The 16,765-nt window shown below is 39.8% G+C and overlaps 1 pseudogene; it reads right to left on the minus strand.

The window, feature by feature from the left end:
* Nucleotides 1-14,761: 14,761 nt before the first annotated feature.
* Nucleotides 14,762-15,664, minus strand: LOC109446992 (small ribosomal subunit protein uS2B; annotated as a pseudogene).
* Nucleotides 15,665-16,765: the final 1,101 nt, after the last annotated feature.

The following is a 16,765-nucleotide window of genomic DNA, read 5'->3' on the forward strand; positions in this document are numbered from 1 at the left end:
TGCATCTACACCCATTTTTTCCTAGATGAACCCCTAGCAAAGACCAATTCCTCCATTTGTGTGCTAGATCTCATCTCCTCTTCTCTATTTGAGGACACTGCTCTAGCAATCTCCCTCCTCTCTCAGTTATTGTCAAGTTTTTCCTCTCTAATAGATCTTTCCTCTTTTCTACAAAATTTCCATTAATTATCCCTGTTTTAAAATTTCTATTAATTCTCCCACCTGTTTTCCAATCTTCTTTTGACTCCGTTTCTTGCCTAGTAAAGCTCCATTTCTTTACTTCCTTTTACAACAAAACTCTTTACATGAGTTGTTTCCATTTCTTTTCTCCCATTACCTTTTGAGCTTAGTCCCATCAGGCTGTTAGCACACCACCCCAGGGAAATTATTCTTATCAAGGTTACAAATGATCTCTATTTTCTAAATCCCATGGTCAGTTCTCAGGCCTCATCTTACTTGACCTACCTGCAGAATTGAATGGTCTTTCTTTAACATATTACCCTGTTGTTTTTTTCCTGTTACCCCACTGGCAGCTCCTTCTCAGCCTACTTTGCTATTTCTTCTCTTCTTCTGATCTCTTAGCATTCACTTAAGAAGCTCAATGCTTAGACTTCTATACTTTTCTCTCTATATTTTTCCCTTTGGCGCTATCATCGAGTCTCATGATTTCAAATACTATCTATATACCAATGGCTCCCAAATTTATGTCTCTGTCATGGACCTGTCTACCCTAAATTTCCACTTGAAATCTAATGGGTAGCCCAAACTTAAACACTGTCCAAAATTGAGATCCTGTGCTTTCCCCTACAAATTTATCACAGTCTTCTCCATTTCAGGAAATAGCAGCTCTATCCTTCTATTTACTTAGGGAAAAATCTTGGAGTCATTCTTGACTTTGTTCCTTTTCTTCCAACCCATATCTGATCCATCAGCAAATCCTATCAGCTTTTTATATCCTATTTGGAAAAATAAATAAATAAATAAATAAATAAATAAATAAATAAATGTGTGTGTGTGTGTGTGTGTGTGTGTGTGTGTATCTTTGACCAGCCAAAATCCAACCATTTCTCACTACTTCCACTGCTTTCTGTTATTCAAGCAACTCTCCTCTCTGACCTGAATTTAGAGCAAAAGCCTCCTTACTATTCTCCCTGCTCCTATCTTATCTCCACTTCAGTTTATTTTAAAAACCAAATACAACCTTTTTGAAAATTTAAGTTATATCATGTTACTCCTCTTCTAATGATTCTCACTTAAAGAAAAAGTCAAAGTGCTTACAATGGTACACAGCACCCTACATTATCCAGAAGTCTATCCTGTGTTGGATTGCATCATCTACTATGTTTTTTTCTCATTCATTTGACTCTAAAATTCCAAGCATCCTTCCAGTTTGCGGTCTTTGTATTACTTTTGCTGGGAGCATTCCTCTTTAGATATCTGCACATCTCACTCCCCCACTTGCTTCAGCTCTTCAACCAACTGTCACTATATCAGAGAGAATGGGCTAGGTTATGCTGCAGTAACAAGCAACAGGAAAACTTCAGTAGCTTAAAACAAGTCATAACACTTGTCCATTTTGGGGTGGATGAGTTCTGCTCCATGTTGTCTTCACTCCAGATTCCAAGATGGCAGAACAACCACTATTGGAATATTGTTGTGGCAGAGGAAGAGAAAGAGCAAGAAAGATCACATCAGCTGTTAAAGCTTCCATGCAAAACAGCGTCCATCATTTCTCACATTTCAACAACCAAAGTAAATCACTGAGCTTCTCTACTTCCAAAGTAGCAAGGAAATATAATCCTATCAAGTGCCCAGAAGGAGAACAAGAAATATGAAGGAATAGTACTATAATATTAATGTTTGTCACAGTCATCATCTGAGACCTTCCCTGGCCATACTAAAAAAAATTACAAGTGTTCCTGACCATTTCCCAATTCCCCTTACCTACTTTATTTGTACCTGTAGTATCTTTTACTATCCATCATACTATATGTATATTACTTGTTTACTTTGTTGATTTTATATCATTCCCCATTAGAATGTAAACTCCAAGGAAAAAGATATTTTTGCTGTGTTCCCAGTGCCTAGATAGTAACAGCTATTTAGAGGCTTTAGATAAAAATATGTTCAATAAATGAACAAATAACAAGAGGGATATAATTAGTAACCCATGTAAAATACACAGTAATTTTCAGTTGCCCAGGCTTCAGATTTGGCTGAAACCAGGGTTGGTGCTATTCAATTATTCAACACATTTGAGTATGTACCTAACTTAGGTAAGGTGCTGTGCATCAAGTAGAACACCCTCATCTTCAAACTTACCAGATACATGCTAACTTATTACCTTTCTTGTTTTGTGCTGTTTTTGCCAGTGGATGAGAAGGACTAGCTTGACTTTCATGGGAACAAAAGTAATAATCTTCCTTTGTTCACCTAGGTTCTGTCTGAAATCAGTTTCTTGTCCAGAAATACTAGAAAGTCTCATATGTGATAAGCAAACCTCCTAATTTCTCCTTCCTGATCCATCTGCATTTCATTGCATGTGAAGTCCCCCTCAATAAGCAAAACTTATGCCAGTGAAGCTTCTGGCATCTTATTTTGAAAAGTGTTCACCAGCTTGAAGTCAGCCTCTTTGTATCATGGTCTTTTTAGATGAATCAAATAATACATTTTTTATTTGTAATTAAATAATACCGAGTTTCCCCCAAAAATAAGACTAGCTGGACAATCAGCTCTAATGCGTGTTTTGGAGCAAAAATTAATATAAGTCCCGGTCTTACTTTACTATAATATAAGACCAGGTCTTATATAATATAATCTAATACAAGACCAGGCCTTATATTAATTTTAGCTCCAAAAGAAGCATTAGACCTGATGGTCCAGCTAGGTCTTACTTTCGGGGAAACAGGGTACCTTAAAAGGCTCTGCCTTCCTCAGAAGATTCATGTGGAATTCATTTTCACACAGGAATGATTGCACTTAGCACTCAGGGTGGGCACTGTGGTGAGGAATGTGGATATTCACCAGATCCTTGAAGGGAAATCATAAAGGAATTTTGTACAGAAGCTAAAAAAGGTCTTAGTCAATAGGAAATGAAGTTAAGATGTAAATATTGAATCCAAGGTTAGTTTGCTTCCCCACTTAGAGATATTATTGCTGAGTCAATTATTTTCACCAAGATGTTTTCTTGCAAAGACCATATACAGTTATGTAAAATATTTGAGGGATAATAAGTATATTTGCATATGATGTGCATATAATTTGCATAGGATTACATACCATCTTCAGGGAAATTCTAAGTTAAAATGAAATTAGTGATATTTCCCCTTATTATGCTTTCCTTAGCTCCTGTGCCTCAGTCTTTATAGCTCCCCACTGCCTACAGAAAAAAAATTCAATATCCTCTGCCTGGTACCCAATTCACCTGTCCTGCTATTGCCTGCCAGCTCTTTTCCTGCTCCCTACATTATTTTATGCACCAGTCACACAGAACTACTCACTATTTTCTAACATGCCATGAGAAGTCACTATTAATTGATTTTCCATTAGCAACGTTGTCACTTTCTTTCTTCTTAATGGAACCATGATTTCTTCCTTCTGGCATTTGTATACTATATGCTTCAGGGTGTAGATTTTGATTCGTCTACAGCTAACCTGGTAGATCCATCCTCTTGGTAAGTGATTGGTTTAGGCACAGGTATGTGATGCAATCCTGGCCATGGAGAAGTAAAGGGAAGAGTGCCAGGGGATTTCTTTGAAAATTTCCTGAGTCTTAAAAGAGAGGACAGAGACTCACCTCTTTTCTGCTTCTAGAGAGGGCTATGGAAGGAGGTGATGCCTAGAACAGCTTCAACCTCATATAACCATCAGAGCGGGTGGCACCCTGGGGATGGCAGAATAGAAAGATGGAAGGAACCTGGGATTTTGAAGAGACCATTGTGCCTCTGGCTTAAGCTCTCATAATAACAATGATCATTATGTGTCAGGTACTGTTATGAGCATTTTATATATGTTAAGTCATTTAATCCTCACAACTATCTTATGAAGTGGGAGTTTTTATTATTTTCATTCTATAATTGAGAAAACTGAAGCAGAGAGGGGGTTCAGGGGCCAAGGCCACTCTCCTTACTTATTTTTTTTTTTAGCTTTTTATCATAGAAATTTTAAAGCATATATTAATATATAGTGTAATGAATCCCTAGGTACCCATCAATCATCCAGTTTAAATAATTAGCAACTCCTGACCAGTCTCAACTCATTTATGCCCCTGTCCACTTTTCTCTGCCCCACATTATTTTGAAGCATATCCCAGACCTCATATTATATCATTCTGGATTACTTCATGTGTGACAAAAACTAATAGCTAGTTTTATTTGGGTCTTCTGTTACAACTAAAACTAGTCTCTAAATATTAATGACTTTCTCCCATAAAAATTTGAAAATGTAGATAAGCTAAAGGTAAAATATAAAATTCACCTATAATATGACCACCTAGCAGTAACAACTAATAATCATTTGGTATACTTCCTTACAGTATTTTGAATAAGTTTGTTTTGAATATGAGGTTGTATTCTTTCCACTTATTATGATCTGAGCTTTTTTCCATCCTCATTTCAGGCTCCATGATCTTTGGGTGCTGGGGTCCCTCTATGTTTTCTTCTTTTAGGAATTTGAGACATGCTCCCTTTGCATTTGGTACAACACTTCCACAACCATACTTTAATAACATGGCAATTGTCTATTTATCCATGGTCCAGACTAGACTGAGGGCAGAGACTGCTTTGTTTGTTTTTTTTAAATTTTCTTTAATCTCTAGTGACTATATTGTTATAAGAATCAATCTGACAAAACTCATTATTGTAGGGATGATGCTGAACATGGGGTGGCCTGTAACATGTCGTGTCCCCTTTATAAAGATCCAGTGGGAAAACTTTCCTCTCATCCCAGCTGCAGTTAAAACCTGTGGCACACCTGAAAAACAGGTGTGCTTTCTTTAGTGGATGCCATTTTAAGCAGTTTTAAAATTAGTTTGTATGTCCATTTTGCTTTGGTTACTAGATAACTCAGGTTCTAGCTTTGGAAAGTGTTCACGGTTTTCAAAGCATTAACTCTCTCACTAGTTTTATTTAATTTTTTCTTCACCATGAATTATTTATACTTGATATAATGAAATGACATCATGATGGCACCATTTTTGACATGTTAATTCATGAATTTTCTTCTCTTCCTTCTTCCATGAAAGTAGCTTGCAGGTTTTGTGGCTTTTTGCTTCAGGGTTGGCAAAATTATGGTTGATTTCCATTTCTGCATTTGTTTAGAAAAGTTTGAAATCTTTAAGGAGGATGAGATAAGTGTCTCAATGGAAAGAAAGGGCTTCTGAGGGAAACTTGAAAAGAGGGTGATTTCCCCAGGAACGACAGAGATAGCCAGAGTATCTTTGGATCTGGGGGTTTAGAGAGCAGAGGGAAGAAGAGCTCACAAAAGTAGCAAGATTCTGAGTGTGAAGAGTAGCCAGTCTATCTACCCAGTATTTCTTTTATACCTAAGTTTGAAGACTGAGATTCATATTCACTATAATACTTAATGAATCTGTGAAAGCCATCCCAAATCCCTTTTGGAATGAGGCAGTGTACACACAAACAGAAGAAAACCATTATTATCCATGGAAGCAATGTGAGCTTTGAAGGCAGACATATTATTCTACTTTAGGCCCTTAATTTTTTCATTTGGATTTCCCCAATTGCCTCCCAACTCTTTCAGGAGCATGGATTCTTCCCTCCTCCAATGCATCCCTCACCCACCTATCAGAACTGTCTTTTGCAAATGCAGATTGTTTTAGGTCATTCCCCTGCTTAAAGTTCTCTGTTAAATCCCGTTTTGCTCTAAAGGTAAAGTTCAAGTCATCATTTGCTTCTTGCCTGCTTCTGTAAGTCTCATCTTCTAAAAACATCCCTCATTCCTACCCAAACATGACTCTCAAGCAATGGTGCCCTACTTGCTGTTCTGCAAACGCACCGTGTCCCTCTTCTCGTCTAGTTCGGGCACATGCTCTTCTTGTTGCTCATAATTCCTTTCCATGGACTAAGTCATACTCTTTCAGAGCTCTTCCCAGGTGACACTGACATCCAGGCAGCCTTCTCCAACTCTGCCCTCTCCTTGTGGATTAGGTGTGCTGTCTCTGCTGTGTGTTCCCAGAGCACCCTAAAGTTATACTTAGGTCACTTATCACAGTGATTTGAATCTCATGTGTCACAGTAAAAAAAAAAAAAAATGTTTAAATTGGTGTTCCAGTATCTACAGATGCATGTGATGGATGGTAAAATAGGAGCAGGAGGACGTTGCAGGAAGGGTCATTGGAAATCCAGAGGAAATGAGGAACTGTGCTCCACACTTGGCAACCGGGCTCGAGGGCAAAGTGATTTGGAGCTCAGTATGAGAATGTACTCCGTACTCAAAAATGCCTAAGGCAAACTGCTAAATTCTGCCCCAATATGTGTTCTCTGTTTTCCTTTTGGTAATACAAACCTCTCCAGGGTTTTAGGTAGTCGTATGGCCAGCCAGACAAAGACTGCATTTTCTGAGACTCCCTTTCAGCTAGGTACGGTCATGTGACTAAGTTCAGGCCAATAGGATGGAAGTGGAAATGATATCTATATCTATATCTATATCTATATCTATATCTATATCTATATCTATATCTATATCTATATCTATATCTATATCTATATCTATCTATGGAAACTTCCAAAGCATCATTTTAAAGAAAAAAAAACTGCTTACTCTGACTTCCTCTTTCCCCTTCCTGCCGGCTGAAATACAGAGATAAATGAGAAAACCTGATTCCCAAGTGATCCTGTGGAACAAAGCTTCCCACCCAGACTAGAGAACTCACCTAGCTCAATTCTGTTACATGAGAAAGAAACAAACTTCTGCTATGTTTGGTTAAGGCGACCATATAAGTCTCAGGCTATTTTCCAGATATTCCATCCAGAAAAATGTGGGGATTTACCAATGGGAATGGGAACTCATGATGGGGTGGGAGACTATAAGAAATCATGCAGAGTGCATCTCCCAGAGCAGGCACTGTGCAGTGTGAGGCCCTTGTGGGATCCCATTAAGGACTCACTTTGAGCCCACAGGAGACTGAGCTTTTAGACTTCTGCCATACATGGGCCTTGACCACCAAGGAAGAAAAGAGCACCACTTAAAGAGAAAAGTTTTACTTCCCCTTTCCCCACCCTTCTTTACGGTCCCAAAACCTTGGAGGGGGACAGGGGGAAGAAGAAAGAAAAATGAAAGAGAAAAGTATACTCCCTTCCACAGTAGACGCTGAGTTTTCCAAGTTAGTGGGAAGATGATTAAATTGGATATGAGTTTGAAGCTGAATAAATTGTAGTATATTGAAGTTTTTAATATCTGAAAATGAGTATAATGTTTTAGCTAAAATATCATTTAGGGAAAGGTGATATTCAACAGAGTTTTTTTAGGGACAGTCACTGGAAGAAATAATATTTTTCATGTTTAAACCCTACTGAGTTTAAACCATTTAGTAAACCCATCCTAATTTGGTTGTGGCCATCTTTCTTGTGAAAGGAAAAATACATAAACCGGGGAAGGAAGAGGGGTGAGCCGGTCAGAGAGAGGTAAATACAGAGCTCTGGACTCAGGAACCCCAGTGGTGTCAGAGGTCAAGGGCAGATCGGCAGAACCATATTGGGGGTGCTCAGCAAAACATTGCAGGGTATTAGAGGATACATGCTTCTCCACCACTGCTGATATTTCCAGATTTGTGGCATGAGCTCAATTATTTATTTGAATGTTACTTGACCTCTTCCTGCCCCTTTATTCACTCTTTCTCGGCACAGTTGGAAAACTTAACTGGTTGGTAATTTTTGGGAGAATAAATGGCATTGCCAGCTGAACTCCTCTCTACTGCTGTTGAGAGTAAGCTGCCCCAAGGGCCAAACATTCTATTCTATTTCTTCATGCCACAAGTGGCATAGGAAACTGATCCCACATGAGGAAACCTGTTCAGTGGTCCTTGGGATCAGGTGGCAAAAGAAAGGATTGGTGTTATTATTGGCCCCTCCCAGTCCCACCCAGAGGGCGTCAGTAAGGTTGAGCAGAAAAACAGCACACTCTAGACAGCAGAAATAAAAACCAGAGGACAGGGAAGGGAGAGATGATTAGAAAGAATCTCTAACTATATGTGAGACATTCCAACCCCACCTTGGAAATCCCAGAGAGATGAAAAAAAAAAAAAGGTCTGAATAATCCATAAGGCAGGTGAGGACTGGTAACAGAGCAAATTTATGGGCGAACTCTTAAAGTGACTTCACCCTGGTTCCATCAGCTGTGACAATAAGGGAAGATTTGGGCTGCAATAATCAACTAATACTTGAAGACCTCCTGATAGGTAAATAATACTATTTCAGGTGTTTTATAGAACTTAGGGGAAAAGCAGTCTAATACCTAATATGTTTATAGTCTAATACAATTTACTGAAATGGTAACTTTTCTTCTTGCGTGGAAGGAAGGAAAAAAACACACATTCATACCACATATCAGTGAAATCATATGGTTCTCAATTTTTTCTTTCTGACTGATTTCGCTTAGCATAATAATCTCAAGATCCATCCATGTTATCACAAATGGTACTATTTCATCTTTTCTTATGGCAGAACAGTATTCCATTGTGTATACATGCCACATCTTCTTTATCCATTCATCTATCGAAAGACACTTTGGTTGTTTCCATGTCTTGGTTGCACCATAAATAAAGCTGCAACATGATATGTAGATGATGTATTACAGAATTGTACACTTGAAACCTATGCAACTTTACTAATAATTGTCACCCCAATAAACTTTAATTTAAAAAAAACAACACATTTTCCTTAGAGGTTTCCACTCAAATTCTTTCTAGTTTCACCCCTTCTTTTTTTATTGATTCTGCAGCTTGGTGGAAACGGTTGAGCTTAGATTAGTTTAAAGGAACCAACCAATGAGATCCAACTGAACACAAATCCCACTAGATGACTGAATAGTCTCAAGGATGCAGATTTTTGAAGAAGTTCATTTCAAATCAGATTTTTAAAAAGTAGAGTCTAGCTGAGGGGCATTATCACTTTGTGAGGGGTATAAATGTCTAACTATTACATTGTTTTGTGCACCTGAAAGTAATAAAAAAAAAGTGGACTTATAGATATGCTCCACCATTCCCAACTGGCGTGTGTGTGTTTGTGTGTGTGTGTGTGTGTGTGTAAGTGAAAATTCTGAATTCAGCACAACTCTTGTTCTAAATAAGGGTTTCATAATGATATTCATATAAATTCTCATTACAACACAGCTAACAAGGGCCAGATTGGTTGTGGTTGAGTTATATTTGCCATTTTGTGGGCTACATCTTTGTAAATCAGCCAGATCATTGCCTTAATTGGGGTCACTTGGGGGTTTGAGGGTGATGCAACAGGGTCACCCCTTTTCACTCCTGTGGTTCTTCATTAGTCATTTTGTGTGCCAAAGTCAATAAGCAGGAAGAAGCCAGGTCACATATTTCCTTTGGGAAAACACAGCAGGCTTCCGAACCATGCGATGTTATAGATGACTCAAGGTGTTGAAAACAATTTTTCTTAAACTTGCTATAGTTCTCTTCTCTCAGAAGTGGAGTCACGGTAGGTTAGCATCTAGGAAAGAGAACCAGCTTTGGAGTCAGGCAGTACAGCTCTGCCACTGACGTGCTATAACTTTAGGTGAACTTGTTAACCTTTCCGAGTTTCAGGTTTCTCATCTGTTCATGGGATAAGCATACTTGGATCACAGGCCTAACGCTAACATTAATGAGATTGCATATACACAGGCCTAAGGCATATGAGGCACTCAAAAATCACAGCAAAATAACTTTGATATTTGATAGAGACAAATAAACCATTGAAAATCCAGAGTGATTTGCTAAGTAAAGAGGAAATGCACTACAGAAAAATACATAGTTTTGAAAATATGAAGGTAGTCAAGTAGGGACATCAGGAAGAAATGAATTGAACAATATCCCACTTTGTACCAAATCCTGCAGAGATTTACAAAGACCAAGTAGCTATGGCCTCATCCATTGGGGCTCACTCTATCCCATTGGAGAGATGAGTGCTAGATACACATAAGCGTGAAGCAGTAAATTAATGACACAAGTCAATCAGCAACAAAATCATTGTCTGCTACATAATTGATACTCTATAAATATTTGTCAACTAGATGAATAGAGCCAAACTCTAATCAAATAATAGACTGTGTAGATTCAAAATTTTCAGAATGGAGGAATAAGAAGCTGAAAAACAAATTAACTGGTGAAAGTTATAAAGACAATCATTTAAAGTCTCTGAAAATTATTCTAAGAGCATAGAGAAAATGGAGAAAAATTTATTCAAGAAAATCTACTAAATCTTGCTTAGAACAGTAAGAACCCACATTTGAGCTAGAACCTGTTTTTTTGCCTCCTCACAGCTTCATGTTACAGAAGCTCTACTCCAGGCATATGAGGCCAAGAAGACAGGACCCTCCCCCTCTAGTCCCCAGCTTGGATCTGTAATTTCACCTGGAGAGGAGCAGGTGGCTATTTCTTATTTTCCCCAGCCCCATGTCACAGAAACTCTAGTCTAGACAGGGATGACCAAAAGGATAGTTTGTCCTTCCTTACCCAATTCTAACTCAGAATGCTTGAGACCATTGTCTCCATCCCAACTTGCTTGTAGGATGGAAATTCCATGCCAGGAGAGGCAAGATAAGATCAGGGGCTGACGTCTCCCTCTGCCCCCACAGTACTCACTTGCATAAAGTGGGGGTGTCACTCTGGTAAAAGCAGTTCTCTGCCCCCTAGCTATGGTGAGCAGCACTGCTTTGAAGGGCTGTGTGCGTCCATATGTTCATTGTAGCATTATTTACAATAGTCAAGATATGGAGGAAACCTTGTCCATCAGTGGATGAATGGATAAAGAAGAGGTGGTACACACAAATAATGAAATATTACTCAGTCATAAAAAGAATGAAATCTTGCCATCTGGAACAACATGGATGGACCTAGTGGGAATTGTGCTGAGTGGAGCAAATCAGAGAAAGATGAATACCATGTGATTTCACTTATATGGGGAATCTAAAGAATAGAATAAACAAACAAAACAGAAATAGACTCATAGATACACAGAATAAACTGATGGTTGCCAGATAGGAGGGGGGTTGGAGGGATGGGTTAAAAAGGTGAAGGGATTAAGAAGTACAAATTGGTAGTTACAAAATAGTCATGGAGATGTAAAGTATAACATAGGGAATATAGTCAATACTATGATAATAATGATGTATGGTTTCAAATGGGTACTAGATTTATTGGGGTGATAATTTCATAATTATGTGTGTCTAATCAGCATGTTGTACACCTGAAACTAATATAATATTGTACGTCAACTGTAATTGAAAATAAAAAAATATATATTTAAAAAAATAAACAAAGGTGAATTTTAGGGAAATATATAAATAAAAAATAAAATATTTAAAGATGTTCAATTTACCCAGTTTGTAAATGAAACCAAACATTTGAGACACCCTCAAAAGTGATTGCTAAAATTTTATAGACTCATAAATATATTAAAAAGACTTGAAGCTTCACTTAAAAGCTTAAGGAAGAACTCGTTTTCAATTTGTAACTTTAATAAAAGAACATAATTTAAAAAACCAAACTAAGCCTTTGATTAATCTTTCTGTGCACTAAAACTTCCCTGAGTATATCCTAAAACGCTTACCACCATAGATGAGGAAACTGAGGCAGTTATTCAGTGGCAGAGCTAGAATTTGATCCCAAGTTGGCCAGCTGCAAAAACCTAGGCTTTTCTCACCATTCTTCATTGCCTTCCCCTGACAAATAATTAGACAACAGTAACATACAATTAACATAAAAATTTGAAGAGTTCATTCTTCCTTCCATGTCCCACAATGCCTCAGGCTTATAATTATATCATTACCGTATAGTGCAGACTGAGGCAGAGTAGGTGTTTAGGATTGGGCTGAAATTAGTATGACTTTAATTATAACATACCTGAAAATGGCTTTTCTTACTAAATCCCTAACGTTGGCATGTGTGTATACATCCTTTGCCAGTTTCTCATAAAAGTAAAGTATAAATAGAGAGAAGAAATCCAATAACCTGTGGCAGATTATTTAAACTATAAGTATGTTTGTTTTATAGATAAACTGGAGTTTCCTGTCCTTAAGCTTTTTCCTTAGATTGGTTGCGTGTCTCTAGGAAGAGGGGTTGAACAGAGGGGTGGGTGTTCCCCTTTAATCATTCTAATAAAAACAAAATCCAAATATCCAAACAGATATGATTATTCTCATTAGCAGCCAGCACTATTGAAGCTCCACTCAGAGCACTCAGCCTTATTATCAGGGACTGTACTCTAAGGACCACCTAATTCTTGCAGAACTGTTTTAGATTTCTCAATCCATAGCTTCTTCAGCAGCGCTCGTGTCTCATCATCGCTGCATTTTCTGTTACTAAGGAGGGAAGCCAGTAGTAGTTGTTGAGGGACACAATTGGTGGCTTTCCCAATAACCATCAAAGTCCTTCCTCCTTGTTACCAGATTCCCAGTGTTGCTCAGTTATCAGACAAGCAGCCCAGAGAAAGGCTTTGAACTCTTTGCCAGTGATAGGTGTAGAGGTGGACATGAGACCTAGTTTTAGCCAATGAGACCGAAGGTAAGACTGCGTGTAGTGGATAGGAGACTTCTAGGAAAGATTTCTTCCCTGATGTAAGTGGGAATGCTGTGAGCAAAAGCTCCTCTGGCTGTGCTCTCCCTCCTGATGGGATGCTGTTCTTTAAATAAGTGATACTTGGAATTTCAATGGCCATCTTGGAACTGTCAAAGGTAAAATTTCCATTTACATCAACACTTGCTTAGGAGATATCAAAACCTGTTCTTTTATTTTATCACCACTGGTTCTAAGCAGCAGAACTTATCAAAGGACTGTGAACTTTGAGATACCTAGGGAATCAAATCCCTACTGGACTAAAGTCAAGACTCTGTTGACCAATGAACACTGAGACTGGTTTTAACAAATCATGGACAGGCTAATGGATTTACTCTGCTCTATACAGAGTACTAGTTTTCAATCCTTAACCACCATGAACCACTCCTTCTCATAACCTGGTGTCTTTGTTTCATTTGCTCACTTGACCACAGGGGGATCATAGAGCTGATTCTCCAGCTCCCTCAGCTCATAAGGTTGCTGAACCAACTCTGAAACCGCCAGCTAGACTTCTTGCTAAGCGAAACTCAAATATCCTATTTTATGACAGGGATTGACAAACTACAGCCCATGGGCCAATAAATAAAGCTTTACTGGAACACAGCCATGCTCACTTGTTCATGTATTGTCTTTGGCTACTTCATGCTACACCAACAGAGTTGAGTAGTTACAGAGGAGACAGCATGGCCTGCAAAGCCTATAATATTTACTATCAAGCTCTTTACAGAAAAAGTTTGCTAACCTCAGTTTTAAGTACTGTTAGCTGGATTTTCTTTTGTTACATCATATTGAAAGCATACCAAAATGATACAGCTACATTTTGGCTACCTCTCCCAATTTCTGAATTCTCCGAGTAATCTCCCAGTAAGATCATGGATAGTTCCACATACACTGCCTGGTGGGCCATGGACTAAATCCAATTCCTACCTAATTTCTAAAATTTTGTATGACTGACCTCAATACTGTCCAGTCATTCCAGCGCTTTTTCAGGTCTGTCTCAATAGAAACAGCACACATTTAGTCTGGAACATTCTTATAATTTTTCCCTTCCTTTTGGCAAGCTTCTATTCATCTTTTCTAGCTTAGCTCAAATGCCATTCCTTCACGAAAAGATTCTCTGACCCACCAAATAGATCACGTCCTCATTTTATGGTTTCATGGGACCGTACATTTCTCCATCATTGCACTTAACAAAAAATTATAATAAGGCTTGAACTGTGTAATTAGTTTTTATTCATTCCCTTCCTTTATAGAATAAAAGCTCCCTAAGTACAAGGGCTGTCTGTCTTGTTTATGTTCTTTATCCCTAGGGCCTAGAATATTACTTCTTTTTGTAAAACACACAAAATAGATACGTAATACATGAATGAAGAACAAGTGAGTGGAACAAACAGTACCAATTGTACTCTGAACCATGTGAAATCCTATATCCTTTACTGGACCATGTTCTGTTTCAGAAATATAGAAGTGACTCAGTGGTGTTAGGCTAAAGTGTCTTAATGAGTCTGAGATATCCTGGAAAATGCATCAAGAGCTGGGACCTTGGCCACCCAAACCAGCCAGCCAGCATGCTCCTCGTTTTTCTAAGATGACATGTCAGTTACCTAATCCATTCACCTGGTGATCTTGCATTTATGTATATCAACCTCTGCTCACCACAGAGGTGGTCCTGTCCCTCACTAGCTGTGCGCCTTTACAGGCAACTTAACTTCTACTTTCTCACCTGCAAAACGAGGACACAGTACAGTGGATTAGGGACTTCTCCTCCCACTGTGAAGAGGATACGTAAGCTTCTGCCTAAACCCAGACACCATCACAGAAATAAGAAGGAAAAGGGAAAATAACTCGGGAAAGAAGATGTAGTCCTAATCATCCTATTAATAGAATCCACTGAATATTTACCTAGGACAGTTTTAAATCTAGAGACTGCATTAGCTCTTATATATATGAAACTGTTTATTTTCCATCCCCTTATTTCTGTTTTCTGTTTAAGAGTCTATGAAAGAAAAGCTTAAGGCCGCTCAGTGTTGCTCCTACTCGTCCAATGGCCTGAGCAGTGGGAGCTGCAGCCCCGTCTTCAGCAGCAGGCTGAGGACTCCAGTCTTCAGTAGGGAACTGCGGGGCAGGCAGAGAGGGCGCCCGCACCCCTTCAGACTAGCCTGTGACTTCTGGCTGAACAGCAGGAAACTGGAGCAGCCCATTCACCCTGAATTCGTCCTTGGTCATGGCCTTTTCCAGCAGCAACCTTCTCTTTCTTTTCAATCTCTTCAGGATCCTGAAGACATAGAGATCAGGCATGGCCTCCCACGGGTGTTCACAAGGGATGGCACCACGCATGCGCAGAACTTCCCGGACCCGCGTCCATCGTATCAGACCCACTGAGCGAGTTCCCTTGTTGCATAGGATGGCAATGTCCACATAGTGCAGAGGAGAGTCTGTGTCACGCACTGGTAGGCAGGTTAACATAAGACGCCTCTGTGAGAGGCTGGCGGTCAGCCCTGGGATGGGTGACCGCCAGATGATGTGGCTCCCAGAAGGCCGCCCGGATCCGGTTAATGCAGGTTACGGAGGTGAAGTCCAGCAATAGTGCCTCCAGTGACAGCAGCAAACTTCAGCACCGCTCGCTGGCCAGTATTCCTGGAGGATATGACACTAACACCAGCCGGGTTTTCAATGGTAACATTGACACAGCCACCAGCAGGAGCTTCTCCTAGGTACCCTTCAGATTTGTGCTCCAGATGCCATCACCTGTCCTTTGTAGATGTACTGTTCCATTTGGAAGTCAAGGTTGGTGCCACCTAAGTGGGTTCCTGCTGCAAGGAATTTGAAGACATTCTTCTCCTTCATTTGCAGGATATCAAGAGCTCCAGACATTGTGAAAACTTCCCTTTAAGTTACAACAAGCACCCAGAACAATGCCATGTGGACTGGTCTCTGGGTAAGCACAGAAAGGCTGCATCTCTTTCATTGACAAGTCTAAAGATTTCCCCCTCCATCATTAGGAATGGGATCTTGAGAACAAAATGGATCCATAAGGAACATGTCATTCTAAGCTATAATGGCAAGTTCTATTGAGTCTAAATCAAAGTTTCGATCTCACTCCCAATTTAAAACTTCTGTTCTCCCCAATATCCCCAATTTGCAACCCTCAACCTAGGCCCGAATCATGGTCAGGAACTTTTAGAGGGAAGTGGGAGCTACATGTCTTGGTCTGCTCACCTCCATCTACTGGCTGTCCAGAATTGGGGTGGAAGGAAAGAAAAAAGGAAGAACGAGAAATATCCTTTCTTAGCCGCTGCCGCTGATATTTTAGGTCTCTCTTGACTAGCACTGCCTGTGTCCGATTGGAGGCTTCCACACCTGGGGTCTCTGGGAGTTGGGTCTGTGGATTTCTTGAAGACACCCGAGGACCTACACACTGCGCAGCTCCCTGACATCAGTGTGAGGACACACACCCCGTCTGATGTTTTGCTGCCCTCCACTCCCAACTTTTGCAGTTATCCTACGATCATGTTCTGCTGGGATGACCTTCAAGGATCTTTAGATCAAGTTACCTTCCAAAATATCCTCTTGGCTCATGGAAAACTCAGACATCCCTTGCATACCGAATGTGGAGTCAGACTCCTCCTCTACTGCTTTTTCTCCTTGCCCAGCTGTTGCACATGGCTCCTCCAGCCTCCCGCCTTCAGGCTGCTCAGACAGGAAGTAGGCACAACTCTCTGGACTCTCTAGGGAAGGGAGAACTTGTCAAGCTCCCAAGAACTTTCTCACTCTGCTTTGTTTGGGAGCAGCACCTCCATGAGCCCGGGAGTATCTATAACTCAGCCAGCATCTAGCAAAGAGTGGAAAAGCAGGACCCCTTCTGTGTAGGTAGCCCTGATTTCTTGAAATTGTTTACTTAGAGCTACTTTCATGTGGCCTGAGAGGTGTGTAACTGATGGGGAACGGAGGAGGGATGACACAAGAGTCCCTATT

Source organism: Rhinolophus sinicus, linkage group LG06, assembly GCF_036562045.2.
Source record: "Rhinolophus sinicus isolate RSC01 linkage group LG06, ASM3656204v1, whole genome shotgun sequence".
NCBI classification, from domain to species: Eukaryota; Metazoa; Chordata; class Mammalia; order Chiroptera; family Rhinolophidae; genus Rhinolophus; species Rhinolophus sinicus.